This window comes from Bufo gargarizans, chromosome 3 (genome assembly GCF_014858855.1).
Source record: "Bufo gargarizans isolate SCDJY-AF-19 chromosome 3, ASM1485885v1, whole genome shotgun sequence".
In the NCBI taxonomy this organism is placed as follows: Eukaryota; Metazoa; Chordata; class Amphibia; order Anura; family Bufonidae; genus Bufo; species Bufo gargarizans.
This window is the reverse complement of record NC_058082.1, coordinates 177910399-177928610: the sequence shown is the minus strand read 5'-3', so window position 1 is coordinate 177928610 and position 18212 is coordinate 177910399.

Sequence of the window (18212 nt, the reverse complement as noted above, 5' to 3'; positions counted from 1 at the left end):
AGAACAGATAACTGCACCACTGAGCTGCAAAGATATTTTTCCTTTTTCCACTGTTGCACGGAAAAAAAGGCTTTAGAACAGATAACTGCACCGCTGAGCGGCAAATATATTTTACTTTTGGCACTAATACACAACAAAAAGGGCTGTAATTTTCGCACTTCACCACACAACAGCTAATAATCCCTTTTCCCCACTAATAGAAGACAAAAAATGCTTTAGAACATATAACTGCACGGCACTAGGACAAATAAATGTAGGAATATTTCCTTCTAATAACCCCTTTTAATGGCTGTTTCAAACAGCACTTACCTTACACCCTAATAAGAACGGTTTGATGGAATTACAGAGCAGTATAATGGCAATTTGGATCCCCAGTTAGTGCTGCATTGTATAATAGGAATGTTCCTATTACCCAGGCTGTGACCTGCTCGACTGAACCCTGTTCAACAGAAATGCAATGGAATTATTCCTCCCTATCCTTTCCCTACACCTTGAATAATCTTTCCCTGCACTTGTAAATCATATATTTTTTTTTTTTAGCACAATTACATTTTTTCTATCACTGTCCCTAGCACCTGCAGACATCTCTCTCTGCACTAAGTACACTGGTAAATGGCAGAAGCTAAGATGGCTGTGCTATGTATAGGGCTGTGACATCATAAAGCTCGCTGGCTGCTGATTGGCTGCATGCATGGCATTATGGGTGATCCCGCCTTTCCAGAGTTCTTTTTTCCATGTCCTCACATGTGCAGCAGCCATTTTAGGAAAAAAATGCAATTCGTTACCACAAAGTGCGAGGAAATTTGCAATCGGTGCAAATCAAATTTTTTTTCGTCAGTTTCAATTTGCTCATCCGTAGTGATAATAACAGAATATTATATATACAGTATATTATAGATACTTAATAGACCAAACTAACCTCTTCGCCACCTGGGCTATTCAACTTCTATAAGATTGTTTTCAATTATAAGATTGTGTATATTTACAAGATTGCATATTTATTTTTCCACTTTTTCCATTTTCCTTAATTTAATTTTTTTTTTTTTCATTTCATTTCCTTTTATTTTATTTAATTTTTCCCCATTATCCTCTTCATCATCCTATTGCCCTTTCTTAATTATGGAGAAAAAATACAATGCAACAGCACTCTGCAAACCAAATAAAGTTCAATAATGCCATAGTCACAAAAAATATTCAAGTGCTAATGCTACGCCTGTCTGGCTGTGACGTGTGGGGAGTAGACAGGTATTTATGACGCTCCCCTTTCACATCATAGTGGGCTTGACAAAGCGCGATCTTAGCACAGAACGGCCGTTGCCTGATTTTGCTGCAATTGTGACCCGCATCCTCAGTGTTTTAACCTTAAGCTACGATTTGTGAAGATTCGTTGAGTGCCGCTTTTCCTTTCTTTCCTATCTATTTATGCTTTAGTATATATATTTTGTTGCTTTTCCTATGTTTTATATTGAACTCTCCTTCTTCCCTACCAGTGTACTACATATCTCTCTCCACGCCAAATTCTCCTTTCTAACTTATCCATTTCAATCAAGACACATAGTACCTGCACAGACACAGTACCTGATTAGGTGAAAAAGACACAACTACTGCTCTTGTAGAAAGTCACTGGATATATGTGTATGGCTATATGTATATGTTGGTACTATAGTTATACTTCTAAGAGAAAAGTTGTTATAAAGACACAAAAAGCTGCATGTATAGAAATCCGTCTCTCTGAATTAACTCATTGGGTATATAGGTGTAAGTTCATACTATACTCACCCATGGTGGTATTATGTTCAATTCCACAGGAATCCTCACTGTTCCTATTTCCTTATCCTCAGAGAGTCTCCTGCCTACCACCCTTGGATATCCTAATATATACATGATATTAGCCTTATATTAACTCTCTGCAACAATAATGTTTATTTTTATATACAATTATATTTCTTTTCTCTCCGCTATGTCAAGCATCATTTTACATTATCATTTACTGTTAATATTTCTTAAATGTCCTTTAAAAAGATTTTTTCTTATGATTTATACTTTTGCCTATATCTATAGTGATGAACAAACATTGTTCGGGATGGTTGGCGAACGCGCGTTCGTGGTGGGCCCTATTCACTTTAATGGCAGGCAAACCTGAAAAACCTTCAGGTCACATTTGCAGCCACCAAATACTTACTAGATGTGCACAAATAGTCCCACAACATGGACAGTGACATACCAGAGGGGGATCATTGCAAATATTCCAACAACAAAAAATGTATTTTAATCAGGGGCCATTTTTATGCATCCTTAAGGGAAACTTTCAAAAATGTCTGGAGCCTAGAAATTTTTTATTTTAGGCCACAGGTGTACAGGTCCCAAAAATTAGGCATTCACCTGACAGAAAATAATTTGTGATTATGTTGTTGGAGGTACATTAGGCGGTCACTGGATAAACATTTTACTGTAGACCATGTACAGACAGAGCGCTACCTGGTACTGGTGGTCAGGGATGAGGACTGTGATTCCTAAGGATCATTTTCTACTGGGAAATACAGGGCACAGTATAATACACTATAGTCTATATATTATAAAGACATTAGCCCTACCTCTGAATAATAATACAATTAGGTGGTCATTTATTATATAATAATACATCTATGTTAGGTGTATTTCTGACATAGATTGTGGCACATAGGTCCTTAGCACCGCAATCTGTATATTTTTCCCGCTCATGCCAGGTCTAAAAAAGGATTGCATGGGCAGGGAAAATGATACAGCTATGGCCATCCAGTTATTATACCACCGCCATACATTGACCGGATAACACCTCTGTGTACAGTGACTGGACAACACCGCTATACCGTGACCGGATAAAAGGGTATAAGAGGGCACAGTACAGAGAATGACTAGGGGCATTGCACAGGGTGTGGTAAAAGGGCAAAATGCAGGGTATGAGGGGGCACAGTACGGGGTGAGGGGCACAGTAATGAGAGGCAGAGGAGTAAGGCAAGGGTGTGATTATGTGGCTAGAGATAAAAAATGTAACTGTCGGCCAGTACAGGCCCAAAAATTAGGCAATAGGCATTCACCTGACAGCAAAGAACTTTGGATTCTGTAGCTGGAGGTTCATTAGGCGGTCACAGAATAAATATGTAACTATACACGACCTTTTTTCTCATAATTATATCCCCCTTAGAAAATCCATATTTGAGGCCATTGACAAACTGGCACAATCCAATCCAACTCTCTCTTGGTTCGGCCGCAAGAATCTCCTTGCATCACTAATCCTCCCTCGACTAACCTACTTACAACAGGTATTACCTATCCCAGTTCCCAAACAATATTACGAGTAAATTACCAAAAAGTTTAGAACTTTTATTTGGAACAGCAAAAAAGTGAGACTGTCGTATTCCCTACTTACTAGGCCTAGACATGCAGGAGGGATTGGAATGCCAAACCCCGAAACTTATGGTAGGGCTATCCTCCTCACCCGAGTGGTGGCCTGGTTGCGGCCTTCCCCGCACTCTCTCACGGTGGAAACTGATATGGATATCTTAAAGAAATCCCCCAGGGCCCTGCTCCTTGGTTCTCAAATGGTTTTCCCAGGACAATATTCCCATTACCCAATAATAAAAGCCACATTAGAGGCCTGAAAATTGTTCTCGTCCTCGCACTGCACTGTTCCATTTCCCTCTCTCCTCCTGACAGTAAAGGATATTGTTGATACAGCTCCTTCCCCCATAAGATCTGCGACCTCCCAAGGGCTTAAGTCTTCCTCACTACATATTAACACTTTGGCACTCCCCTCGGGAGAGTGGATGGACCATCAAACAACGAACGTTCTTTTAAACCCCCATCCTTGTGATATCTTCACTATCGTATATCTTAGAGCTTATCTGAAACAACATATAAATATAGGGGATTTGTCTCGCCCCACAGTGTGGTTCGAGTCGATTATCTCTCACCACTCCACCCCTAGAAAACTCATATTGTTGATTTATAGCAAACTTCGCTCGCCTCCTATGCTTGCTAAACCACCATTTGTTAGTAGTTGGGAAAGAGATCTCAATATTGTGGTCCCATTTAATAATCTACCTCGTCTCCTGAGTTCTCCCCATGGTACCTCCCGCTGCGTACAAATTCAGGAAAATAGCTACAAGATCCTCACTAGATGGTATAATACCCCTGATAAAACATCATTGTACTCTGATTCAGCTTCAGGCGTATGCTGGAGGTGCCACGGGGAGAAGGGAACTTTTTTCCATATATGGTGGACCTGTCCTCCCATTCATAAATGGTGGACAGAGATTTTTGCTCATTCAAACAAGATCTGTGGGACCTCTATTCCAACCTCTCCACAGCTAGCTCTCCTATCCATCCCTCTAACTGATCATGCGGCAAAACCGCCATACGTATTTGCTCAAATGCTAATGGCTGTGCGCCTTTTGCTCCCCAAGCATTGGCTACAACCCCACGTCCCAACCTTAGACGACTGGATCCAAAAAATGGACCAAATTCATAGGTTCGAAGAGCTTTCTTCATGGGAAATGCGATCCCATGAAATCTTTCTCAGGAAGTGGCTCCTTTGGTTGGTTTTCAGAAACCCCCATAAGTAAACTGGACTCCAATCCGATGACACCAGGTCGTTGTCCCAGGGGATCAACTTCTGCCTTAGCAGTTCACCCCCTAGTCAGCCTTCTACCTCGGCAGCCACTGGGGCTGGGTACATACCCTGTGGGTCTGGCGAACGTACACAAAGAATAGAGCTTCTCATCTCTTGTAGACAGTGTCCTGATCAGGGATATGCACCTTCTTATGCCTGCATGATTGTCTTATTTCGCTCTTAGATGTTTTGATCTAGCTTAATAACATGTTCCTTTCTTCCCCACAATTCCACTTTATCTGACTATGTAATACTCATGGTGTACAGAATGTGTAATTTGATCCTATGCAGCATCTCTTGCTAAAATGTAATGTACTTATTTTAGTATCTAGACAGGCCTGCGTGCCTCTACCCTGGTACCTTGTTACCCCTTGTTTATTGTTGGAAAAAACAATAAAAATATAAATTAAAAAAAAAGAATAAATATGTAACTGTTGGCCAGTACAGGCCCCAAAAATTAGGCAATAGGCATTCACCTGACAACGAAGAACTTTGGATTGTGTGGCTGGAAGTACATTAGGCGGTCACAGGATAAATATGACTAGAGATGGCCTTGCGGTTCGCTCGGCGGTCGTTTCGCAAACAAACTTTGATCGTTCGTAGTTCGTCGAACAGGAAAACATATGGTGATGTCCGCCGGCACCATATTCTTTTACATTGTGAAGAACTTTGACCCATGACACATCCATCAGATGGTACAGGACAGCCAATTGAGACATTTCAGCACATGGACATACCCTCTATCTTATAAATAAACCTCATCTGGCCGCCCTTTTACATTCAGTCTTTTACTAGTGTAGGGAGAGGTTGTTGTGTGGAGCAGCCTCTCAGACCGGAGATGAGTCAAGCGGAAAGGAGCCCAGCACCTCCCCGCGTCCTCCGAATCTCCTCCTTGCTGGCTGACGTCACAGAGCTGAAGCGCCGAAATCTCGCGATGTGCGAGCTAGCGCATGCGTAGTTCGTTCCCTGTGCTGATGCCAGTACAGGGAATGAACATGATGCCCACACTGCGCATGCGCTAGCTCGCGCGTCACGAGATTTTGGCGCTCCAGCTCTGTGACGTCAGCCAGCAAGGAGGAGATTCGGAGGACGCGGGGTGGTGCTGGGCTCCTTTCCGCTTGACTCATCTCCGGATACAGGACTCATATCAGGTCATTTGCATATCAATCAAAACTGTTTTTTAACACAATAAAAGCGCAGAGAGCTATTGGACCTGGGTACTGCAGATGTGCTAGCGGCCATCTAGCAGCCCATGTCCCCAGCTCTATGCGCAGAATCCTGGTGACAGGTTTCCTTTAACATAATGACAATAATACGCACAAAACCAAGGGGGAAAAAAATACATTTTAAAGGAAAAATTTATAGAAAATTATTTTCTGAATATTTACTTGTATATAAAGTGCTGCCAAAATTTACAAGGAAGAGGCACTCCGATACATCCTTAGTTACACATAAAGAAGGGCATCATACACACCCTTTAAAAATTATGATTTATGGCCTGCTGATGACTCTCAAAAACTTTACTAGAAAGGGCCTGCTGATCTGACCATCTACAACATTATGGGCGGTGGCCTGCTTCCGCTTTGGTGACTCTAGTTAACCTGGGGCCGATGGCACGTCCCCATGACGGCGAGAATCCATTTGGATGTCTAGCCTATCAACTTTTGATGTAATTGTCAGCTCAAAACCATTGTAAACTACGGGTAATGGGGAATCAGTGTTTGATTCTGGAGAGGGAGCCTGAGAAACGGAGATAGTGACGATAAATAACAAAACACGACTCTTAAGATGCCCTGTTATTTGAATGAATAATAAAAAATTACAGGGAATGTCACTGCAGTATTTTGGATGAGGTAACGTTATACAGGAGAGGCCCTGCTGCCACTCTGTTGACTCTAGATAACTCCTGCCTGATCGCACGTCCCCTTGACATCCACAATCCATTTGGATATCTTCCCTATCAACTTTCGATGTAACAGTCAGCTCAAAACCATTGTAACTATGGGTAATGGGGAATCAGTGTTTGATTCCGGAGAGGGACCCTGAGAAACGGCTACCACAACCAAGCAAGCCAGCATGCGCGCAAATTACCTATTAGGTATAATTAGCTGAGGGCCTGCAAGTGAGCTGACCCTTTAAAAAATTTAAGTTGTGTGCCTGCTGGTGAGCTGAGGTGGAACCGACAAACCCAACTTGATTTTGATGGCTACATTAATCTGTAGGTGACCATCATACAGTTCAACAGATCTGTTTCCATCTGCATCTTTCTCGACAATCTGTGGCCTCTTTTATCCAGACTCAGTCATTGTGCCACTATGTGGCCTCCTCTTGCTGCCATCTCCACAGTATGTCACTGTCACATCTGCGACAGGTCCCAGAAGGTCTGAAAGATTATCTACGCATTAGTGATCCGACAGCCTCTTTTGGTTTCACTTTGTCTGTGTGTTGCTGGTATGTCCACACCTCCTGTTCATGTCACCTTTACCTCGCCTATTTAGTCTGACTTTTCCCATCACTCCTTGCTTGGGATAGCTTTATTTGGTCTTGTAAGAGCTGGAGTGTGGTTCCTGTTGAAGTCCTGTTCATCCTTCATCCTTTGAAGTTAAGTGTTCTGCTTGTCGTGTTTTGTATCCCCCCCCCCCCACCGGTTGTTTACTAGGCCTCAGTGAGACGCTAGTTCCTTCACCAGGGAAGGAACAGGTGGTCTCTGCCCTGTCATTATCTTTAGGGAATCTGAGGGTCACTAGGGTTTTCTAGGCTTCCGTGTATGGGTATCTCTACCATCGAGAGGTGCCCATACGGATAGTAGTTAGGGCCAGGAGCAGGGTTTTATAGGTGGTGACCCTTTTCCTTCCCTATCGGTGAGGCCTAGTGTCTTTTCCCTTCCTTCTTGATTGTCTTTTGGTGTTCTCCCCTACTACATCCGTGACAGTCACCTCGCCACTTATTTTTATCACCATGCTGCTACTGGTGCTGCTTAAAAGGCCTTAAACTGATCACCAGGCCCACAATTTAATTAAGGTTTTGGAATTGATAAACCCAACTTGCTTCTGTGGGATGCATCAGTGGCATAGCTAGAAATGACTGGGCCCCACAGCAAATTTTTGAATGGGGCTCCATCCCACAGTAATTTTTTTGTGACCCCTTCCATTCATGCCACCCCCATTCCCATGGCTAGTAAAAATTGCTCTCTCAGACCAGGGCCGGCAGCTGTTCCATCCGTTTTATACACTGTCTGTACTGTCACTGTATATAATTTAATTGTGTAATACTGTTGAGGGGGCCCTGAACAAATCCTTTAGTCTTCCTCTTCCTGGATGGGCCCCTTCTGGGTCAGAGCCCCAAAGCTGCAGCTTCCCCTGCTTCCCCTATAGCTATGCCCCTGGTCTGAAATAATCTGCAGGTGACTGTCATACAGCTTCACAGATTTGTTTCCACCTGCATTTTTCTAAACAATCTGTGGCCTCAGTCTTTTATCCAGACTCATTGTGCCACTATGTGGCCTCCTCATGCTGCCATCTCCACAGTATGTCATCTTGCTACTCATTTTTATCACCATGCTGCTGCTTTAAAGGCCTTAAACTAATCTAATAAAGGTTTTAAACACAAAACTAAAGTAAAAAAATCTATTTTATAGGAAAAAAATTATTGAAAACATTCTTTCCTGTATATTTACTTGTATATAAAGTACAAGTGCTGCCAAAAATTACAAGGAAGAGGCACTCCGATACAACCTGTATAAAGGAATGCCTCATTCACATTAAGTTGTGGGCCTGCAGGTGAGATGACCCTGTAATAGATTTGAGTTGCAGGCCTGCAGGTGAGCTGACCCAGTAAAAGATTTGAGTTGCGGGCCTGCAGGTGAGCTGACCCTGTAAAACATTTTAGGTGCGGGCCTGCAGGTAAGCTGACTCTGTAAAAGATTTTAGGTTTGGGCCTTCAGGTGAGCTGGCCCTGTAAAAGATTTCAGTTGTGGCCTGCAGGTGAGTTGACCCTCTAAAAAAATTATATGTGATGGCCTGCTGGTGAGCGGACCCTCTAAAAAATTATATTTGAGGGCCTGCTGGTGAGCGGAACCTGTAAAATATTTTATGTGAGGACTTGCTGGTGAGTGGACCCTCTAAAAAATTATATGTGGGGGCCTGTTGGTGAGCGGACCCTCTAAAAAATTATATTTGAGGGCCTGCTGGTGAGCGGACCCTGTAAAATATTTTATGTGAGGACTTGCTGGTGAGCGGACCCTCTAAAAAATGATATGAGAGGGTCTACTGGTGAGCGGACCCTGCAAAAAATTAGATGTGAGGGTCTGCTTGTGAGCAGGCCCTCTAAAAAATTATTTGTGAGGGCCTGCTGGTTAGCGGACCCTCTAAAAAATTATATTCGAAGACCATATATGTGAGGGCATTATATGTGAAGAATAAGAAATGCATGTTGATATGACAGAAGAGGAGGAGGAGGATGAGAAAAGGAAGATTCAACCATATATCCTTGTTTGTGGTTGAGAGGGTGCATAGGAATACAGTCTATTACCAACATTAAAAACAACACATGTAAAGTGCCTTTATGTTCATCAGCATTCCTCTGGTGGAGTTGAGAGTCAACCTGTCAGCATTTTCAGTTGACAGGCGGATACGCTTATATGTTATAATGCCACCAGCAGCACTAAATACACGCTCAGACAAAACGCTGGCGGCAGGGCAGGCCAGTACCTTCAAAGCGTAGAGCACCAGTTTGTGCCACATGTCTAGCTTGGACACCCAGTAGTTGTAAGGCACTGAGGGATCATTGAGGACGCTGACACAGTCTGCTATGTACTCCTTCACCATCTTCCAATAATTTTCTCTCCTTGTGGCAGTAGGCCGCACATCAGTGTGACGGTGATGCCGGGGTGTCATGAAACTGTCCCAGGCTTTGGAGAGTGTTGCCCTGCCGCTATTGGAATTGCTGTGTCTTCCCCTTGTCTCCCCTCCTCGGATGGCCAAGGAACTACGGACTCTGCCGCCAAGGTTGTCAGATGGAAATTTTTGGAGCAATTATTCAACAAGGTTCTTCTGGTATTGCGCCATTTTGCTCGTCAGGAAAATACATATAACGCCCGGGTCGCGGGAAAGGCAGCCTAACATGAAGTCAGCCATGTGTGCCAGAGTACGAACAGGCAAGACTTTGCTGTCATCATCAGGAGAATCACTCCCAATCTCCTCATCCTCTTCCTCCTCTTGTGCCCACCAAAGCAGAACAGATGGAATTAAACTTCCATGGGTACTAACCTCTGTAGCTGAGGCAACCCTTTCCTGCTCATCCTCCTCCTCTTCAACCTCCAATTCGCGCTGAGAAGGGTGGGTCTGGCTATCATCAACCTGTGTATTGTCTTCCCCCATTTCCACCTCTTCCCCATGCAAAACGTCATCCTTAATTATGAGCAGCGAGCATTTGAGAAGACACAGAAGTGGGATGGTGACGCTGATAATAGCGTTATTGCCCCTCACCATCTGTGTTGATTCCTCAAAGTTGCGTAAAACCGCACAGAGTTCAGACATCCATGCCCACTCCATGCTTGTGAATAGCAGAAGCTGACTGGAAAGGCGATGACCATGTGGCAGCTGGTATTCCACAACTGCCCTCTGCTGCTCACAAAGCCTGGCCAACATGTGAAACGTGGAGTTCCAGAGCATGCTCACATCGCACAACAGCCGGGGAGCTGGCAATTTTAACCGCTGCTCCAGCTTTAACAGACCGTCTGAAGGTGTTGGTGACTTGCGGAAATGTGCACATGCAGCACACCTTCACCAGTAGCTCAGGAAAATTGGGGTATGTTTTTAGAAACCGCTGAACCACAAGGTTGAATATGTGGGGAAGGCATGGGATGTGTCTAAGGTTGCCCAGCTCCAAAACCGCCACCAAGTTATGGCCATTATCAGACACAACCATGCCTAGTTCTAGGTTGAGTGGCAAGAGCCACAGCTCAGTCTGGTCTCTTATCCCCTGCCATAGCTCTGCGGCGGTGTGCTGTTTGTCACCTAGGCAGATCAGCTTCAGCACGGCCTGTTGCCGCTTCCCCACTGCAGTGCTTCACTGCATCCAGCTACCGACTGATGACTGACTAGTGCTGCACGCCGATAATTCGGAGGTGGAAGTGGAGGAGCAGGAGGCGATCGAGGAGAAGTGGGGGTTGGAGCCACTAACATAGGTGGTGGCGGAAACCCTGATGGAATTGGGGCCCTCAACCATCCCAGGGTACGAATCGCTCCCGGCCTCCACAACACTTACCCAGTGTGCCGTCAGGGAAATGTAGGGTCCCTGGCCAAAAGCACTTATTCATGTGTCCATGGTTAAGTGGAACTTCCCAGTAACTGCGTTGGTCAGGGCACGTGTGATGTTAAGGGAAACATGTTGGTGTAAGGCTGGCACGGCACTCCTTGAAAAATAGTGGCAGCTGGGGACTGCGTAACGAAGGATGGCCACCGACATCAGGCTGTGGAAGGCCTCAGTGTCCACAAACCTAAATGGCAGTATTTCCAGGGCCAGTAATTTTGAAAGCTTCGCATTTAGTGCTATGGCCTGTGGGTGGGTGACTGGGTATTTGCGCTTGTGTTTAAATGTTTGGGGTAATGACATTTGGACGCTGCACTGGGACAGGAGAGTGGATGCGGTCGCTGATGGTGCTTGCAAAGGTCCAGCTGCATGGCGGGAGGCCTGCATCTTGGACAGGGTATTGGCCAGCACGTAACACAGGGGAAGAGGAGGCAGTGGTGTGACCCGTAGACACAGATTGTGGACCCAGGCGTTTGGCCCACCTATTAGGGTGCTTTGATGCCATGTAGCAGATCATGATGGTGGTGGTGAGGTTGCTAGTGTTCATGCCCCAGCTCATTTTGGTGTGGCACAGGTTTCAAACTACTATTCTTTTGTCATCCACACTTTCCTCATAAAAGCCCCATACTGCAGAACACCTACCCCTTTGCAAGGGAGATTTACGCAACGGGGTACTCTGTGGAACAGTTGCGGGCCTGTTTGGTGGTGCCTGCCTTCTCCGTTTTGCCACCCCGCTGCCTCTTCCAGCCTGTTGCGGTGCTGCAGATCCCTCCCCCTCTGTACTGCTCTCCTAGCTCGGCTTGCTGCCACCTTCCCAGGTTGGGTCAGTGACCTCATCGTCTAGCACCTACTCTTCTACTTCCTCACTCTGATCATCCTCCAGATTTGTTGACCTAACCACAACCTCATTGATTGACAACTGTGTGTCATCCTCTTGAGACAATAAATGTGTTTCATTCATTGGCAACTGTGTCTCATCATCATCTACCCCATTAAACACTAATTACCATTTCCTACCATCATGTTCTTGTGACTCTGGATGCTCAAGAGGTTGGGAATCGGGGCACAAGATCAAGCGTGCTTGGCGAGAGGGCCAAATCAATTAATGGCGATGAAGAGAGGTCCTTGGAATATCTGAGTGCGGGATCATTTGTTTGGCCAGACTGTAAATGGTGGGAGGAAGGAGGATCAGGGTGAGGATTGTGTGGACCAGACTCCTGGCTACTGAGACTGGACTTGGTGGAAGACAGGGTGGTGCTTAACTGACTGGAAGCGCTATCTGCTGCAATCCAACCGACCACCTGCTCGCAGTGGTCTGACTTCAAGAGTGGTGTCCTGTGCCGCCCTGCAAACTGGGACATGAAGCCAGGTATCTTGATGATTGTTTTTCTTGTGATCTGGCAGTAGGCACAGTTTGCCTAGGGCCATGTCCTCTGCGTGCATCGATGTGACAATTCACTCCAGGGACCGTTTATAGGAAAATTATGGATAAATTATGGAAAATATATATTTGTTGTCAGTAATATTTTTCCCAATATCTGGCCCTTACACACAGACACTATTGCAGCACAGATGTGACAATTCACTGCAGGGACCATTTATAAGAAAAATGTGGATAAATTATGGAAAAAATATAATTGTTTTCAATAATATTCTTCCTATTTCTGCCCAGATACAAGTCACTGCAGACACCCTCTATAGAAAAAGAATCACAAAATATGGGAAAAAAATAAATCGAAGACTACTTTGCAAGATTAAATTGCTGCCACCAGACACACTAGTCCTTAAAAGGATTTTTGGGTCTTTGAAAAGTTTTAAAATTGAATAAATTGCAATCACAAACTCCCTACACTATCTGTCCCTTTCTAAGCGCAGCTCTCCCTGACTAGCAATGATCCGAACCCACGTCATCGGGTGCTATACAGCATCCGATGACGTGTCCGGCCAGCCAATCACTGTAACGCCAGTAGCCAACATGGCTACTGGCATTACAGTGATGGCAGTACTTACCTGCATGTTTATTGGCTGCTTATCAGCCGCAAAACGTGCAGGAAGGAGACTCGAGCATGGCGTTCAAGCACATGCGTTACTCGGCCGAGTACCGCCATGTGCCGAGCATATCGATGCTCAAGCCAGGTATTCGGCCGAGCATGCTCATTCAACTCTATTATATACCAATTATATACTTTCTATATAGTGCATTTGGGTAGTGCAGCATTTGTTTGTGGTTTTGGTGCATTTCCTTAGCTACAGATAGTGACAAACAACATTGGAACAAATCATTTCTACTGGTGTGATATACCAGTTGCCCCCCGAAAAAACTGATTTAAGCAGGGGTGTCATGTACCAATAAATACTTTTATATATAGTGCAGTTGGGTAGTGCAGCATTTGTTTGTGGTTTTAGTGAGTTACCTCAACTACAGATAGTGACAAAAGACATTGGAACAAATCATTTCTACTGGTGTGATATACCAGTTGCCCCCCCAAAAAAAAGTGATGTAAGCAGGGGTGTTATATACCAATTACAGTATATATTTTTCTATATAGTGCAGTTGGGTAGTGCAGCATTTGCGGTTTTGCTGCGTTATCTCAGCTACAGATAGTGACAAACAACATTGGAACAAATAATTTCTACTGGCGTGATATACAAGTTGCCCCCCCCTCCAAAAAAAAAAAAAAAGATTGAAGCAGGGGTTTGATATACCTTCTTCCACAAATACTTTTTTTCTATTGGGACTTTTGTCACAGGGATATTTTGAAATTGACAGGCAGAGTTGGAGGCAGGCCATTCCGCAGGTGTGGTAGTGGTTGGGCAGGTGCACCAGACCGGAGCCTAAGTGGGAAGTTACAATTACGTCAAAGGACGCACCATACTTGGTTGAGTGACTCACTCAGCCTTCCTCTTCTGCACCCTCCTTATCCTCTCTATCTGCACTCTCTTCACTCTCTGCTGTGTGCACTCCCAAAGACACTACCACCACCATATACCCTCTGGTTGAGTCAGAGGAATTATTTTCACATCCATTACAAGACTTCACCGATGCGCAGCCATTCTTGGCATCGGATCAGGAAGAGGAGTTATCAACGGTCGCCACCCAGCAGTCTGACGACAGTGCCAACATCAGCCCAAGGAGAGTGGTCCCCACTGTTGCTGCCTACTCCGAGATCTCTAATGTCAGTGGTGGTGAAGGGGACAATAATAATGTGTCTATGGAAGTCACATGGGTGCTTACAAGAGAGGAAGAGGAGGGGAGTTTAGAGGGAGAGATGGAGCAGCAGATAGGGAGGAGAAGCAGGCAGAACTTATAGTGCACAGGAGGCAAAAAGCAGACTGCTAATGTATCTGGAACGAGCCATCCACCATGCACAGTCACATCTGGAGCTCCCTGGATGCCGGCACATGGCTCCGCAGTGTGTTTTTTTTTTTGACGTATCCACTGCTGACAATAGTGTTGCCATCTGCAGCCTGTGCTGTCAACACATAAGTTGCAATAAGCCCAATACTAACCTAGGGATGACCGCCATAAGAAGGCACCTGGCCTCTCATTGCCGAGCCCAGTGAGAGCAACACCGTCAGAACCCACAAAGACACACTACTGATGCTCCACGTCCTGCATCTTCTCCTTCCCCTTCTGGCGCAGGCGCGCAACGTAGTGAGTTACGTTGCCGGCTCCCACCCGCTTGCCCGGCCTCCTCCTGCTATGGAAGTTAGTAGTAAATACCGTACTACAGCTTAGATGAATGAATTTACAGTTCAACATTGCCTATATGATTACTTCAGTGAGCGGGGCCCGGTGTAGTAGAATACAGTGACTGCATCGGGCCCCGCTGCCATTACAAAACAAGATGCCGACCCCCACCCACTGTATTGGGGGTAATTTTTGTACTGACACACATAATAATGGGGTATTTATTGCACTGGCACACATTAGGCAACGTTCACACGACTGTATGTATTTTGCGGATTGATTGTGACAATGCCTGTCATTTTCCGCAAAACGGACATGAATAAGACATGCTCTATAATTTTTGCGTGGCTACAGAACGGACATATGGATGCGGACAGTACACAGTGTGCTGTCTGCATTTTTTGGGGACCCATTGAAATTAATGGGTCCTCATTCAATCAGAAAAAATATATAAATAGGGATGAGCGAACCCGAACTATATAGTTCAGGTTCGTACCGAATTTTGGGGTGTCCGTGACACGGACCCGAACATTTTCGTAAAAGTCCAGGTTCGGGTTCGGTGTTCATCGCTTTCTTGGCGCTTTTTGAAAGGCTGCAAAGCAGCCAATCAACAAGCGTCATACTACTTTCCCCAAGAGGCTGTCACAGCCATGCCTACTATTGGCATGGCTGTGATTGGCCAGTGCAGCATGTGCAGCATGTGCAGCCTCTATTTAAGCTGGAGTCACGTAGCGCCGCACGTCACTCTGCTCTGATCAGTGTAGGGAGAGGTTGCAGCTGCGACGTTAGGGCGAGATTAGGCAGTGATTAACTCCTCCAAAAGACTTCATTCAGTGATCGATCTGCAGCTGTGGATCATTGAACTGCTGCTATTCAATTGCTCAGTGTTTTTAGGCTGCCCAGAGCGTTTTTCATTCACTTTTTTCTGGGGTGATCGGCGGCCATTTTGTGTCTTGTGGTGCGCCAGCACAAGCTGCCACCAAGTACATTTAACCCTCAATAGTGTGGTTATTTTTTGGCTATATCCTACATCGGTCAAGCTGTCACACCAAGTGCATTTAACCATCAATAGTGTGGTTATTTTTTGGGCCATATACTACATCAGGGGCAAGCTGAGCCTGTCACCAAGTGCATTTAACCCTCAATAGTGTGGTTGTTTTTTGGCTATATCCTACATCAGGGTCAAGCTGTCACCAAGTGCATTTAACCATCAATAGTGTGGTTGTTTTTTGGCTATATCCTACATCGGTCAAGCTGTCACACCAAGTGCATTTAACCATCAATAGTGTGGTTATTTTTTGGTCATATACTACATCAGGGGCAAGCTGAGCCTGTCACCAAGTGCATTTAACCTGTCAAGTTATTTAGTGTCTGTCAAAGCACAGTTTTTGTTCTGGGTTAAAATACAATTCCCAATTTAGCAATTTCCTAATTTAGTCGTTTCTGCTGTATCAGGCCTACTTTAAATCTATCCCTAAAAGGGTATATAAGATTCAAGGTGCAGATAGGGTTATTCTCAATAACTTCACACACACGCTACTGTGCAATTCTAAGTCTAAATCTGTGTGTAAACGTATACCTGTCACCCAGCGCCTAAAAAATAGGCCTTAAATTTATATTCATCCAAATCTGTCATTACTGCTGTGGCTGGTCAAGTTATTTAGTGTCCGTCAAAGCACAGTTTTTGTTCTGGGTTGAAATACAATTCCCAATTTTGCAATTTCCTAATTTAGTGGTTTCTGCTGTATCAGACCTACTTTAAATCTATCCCTAAAAGGGTATATTAGATTCAAGGTGCTGATAGGGTCATCCACAATAACTTCACACGTTACCGTGCATTTCCAAGTCTAATTCTGTGTGTAAACGTATACCTGTTACCCAGCGCCTAAAAAATTGGCCTTAAATTTATATTCATCCAAATCTGTCATTATTGCTGTAGCAGGTCAAGGTTTTTAGTGTCCGTCAAAGCACAGTTTTTGTTCTGGGTTGAAATACAATTCCCAATTTTGCAATTTCCTAATTTAGTGGTTTCTGCTGTATCAGACCTACTTTAAATCTATCCCTAAATGGGTATATTAGATTCAAGGTGCTGATTGGGTCTTCCACAATAACTTCACATGCTACCGTGCATTTCCAAGTCTAATTCTGTCCGTAAACGTATACCTGTCATCCAGCGCCTAAATACTAGGCCTCAAATTTATATTCAGCTAAATCTGTTGTTACTGCTGTGCCTTTATTAGTGTAATACGGTACCTAAATAGATAGCCAGATAGTGTTAGGTGTCTGTAAAAAAAGGCCTGAATTTGAATTCAATACATTGGGCCAAATAATATTTTTCTTATTGTGGTAAACGGTAACAATGAGGAAAACATCTAGTAAGGGACGCGGACGCGGACATGGTCGTGGTGGTGTTAGTGGACCCTCTGGTGCTGGGAGAGGACGTGGCCGTTCTGCCACAGCCACACGTCCTAGTGTACCAACTACCTCAGGTTCCAGTAGCCGCCATAATTTACAGCGATATTTGGTGGGGCCCAATGCTGTTCTAAGGATGGTAAGGCCTGAGCAGGTACAGGCATTAGTCAATTGGGTGGCCGACAGTGGATCCAGCACGTTCACATTATCTCCCACCCAGTCTTCTGCAGAAAGCGCACAGATGGCGCCTGAAAACCAAGCCCATCAGTCTGTCACATCACCCCCATGCATACCAGGGAAACTGTCTGAGCCTCAAGTTATGCAGCAGTCTCTTATGCTGTTTGAAGACTCCGCTGGCAGGGTTTCCCAAGGGCATCTTCCCAAGGGAAGCTACAGCGTAACTTCGGCCTTCCCGCTCACCGCCTCATATGCGACGTGCCCACCAGGTGGAACTCCACCTTGCACATGCTGGACAGACTGTGCGAGCAGCAGCAGGTAATAATGGAGTTTCAGCTGCAGCACACACGGGTCAGTCGCACTGCGGAACAGCACCACTTCACCACCAATGACTGGGCCTCCATGCGAGACCTGTGTGCCCTGTTGCGCTGTTTCGAGTACTCCACCAACATGGCCAGTAGCGAGGACGCCGTTATCAGCGTTACAATACCACTTCTATGTCTCCTTGAGAAAAAACTTAGGGGGATGATGGAAGAGAAGGTGGCCCAGGAGGAGGAGGAAGAGGGGCCATTTTTAGCACTTTCAGGCCAGTCTCTTCGAAGTGACTCGCAACTTTTTTGCAACAGCAGAGGCCAGGTACAAATGTGGCCAGCCAGGGCCCACTACTGGAGGATGAAGAGGAGGTGGAGGAGGATGAGGATGAAGCATGGTCACAGCGGGGTGGCACCCAACGCAGCTCGGGCCCATCACTGGTGCGTGGCTGGAGGGAAACGCAGGACAATGCCGATATGCCTCCCACAGAGGACAGCTTGTCCTTACCTCTGGGCAGCCTGGCACACATGAGCGACTACATGCTGCAGTTCCTGCGCAACGACAGCAGAGTTGCCCACATTTTAACGTGTGCAGACTACTGGGTTGCCACCCTGCCGGATCCACGGTACAAAGACAATGTGCCCACCTTACTTCCTG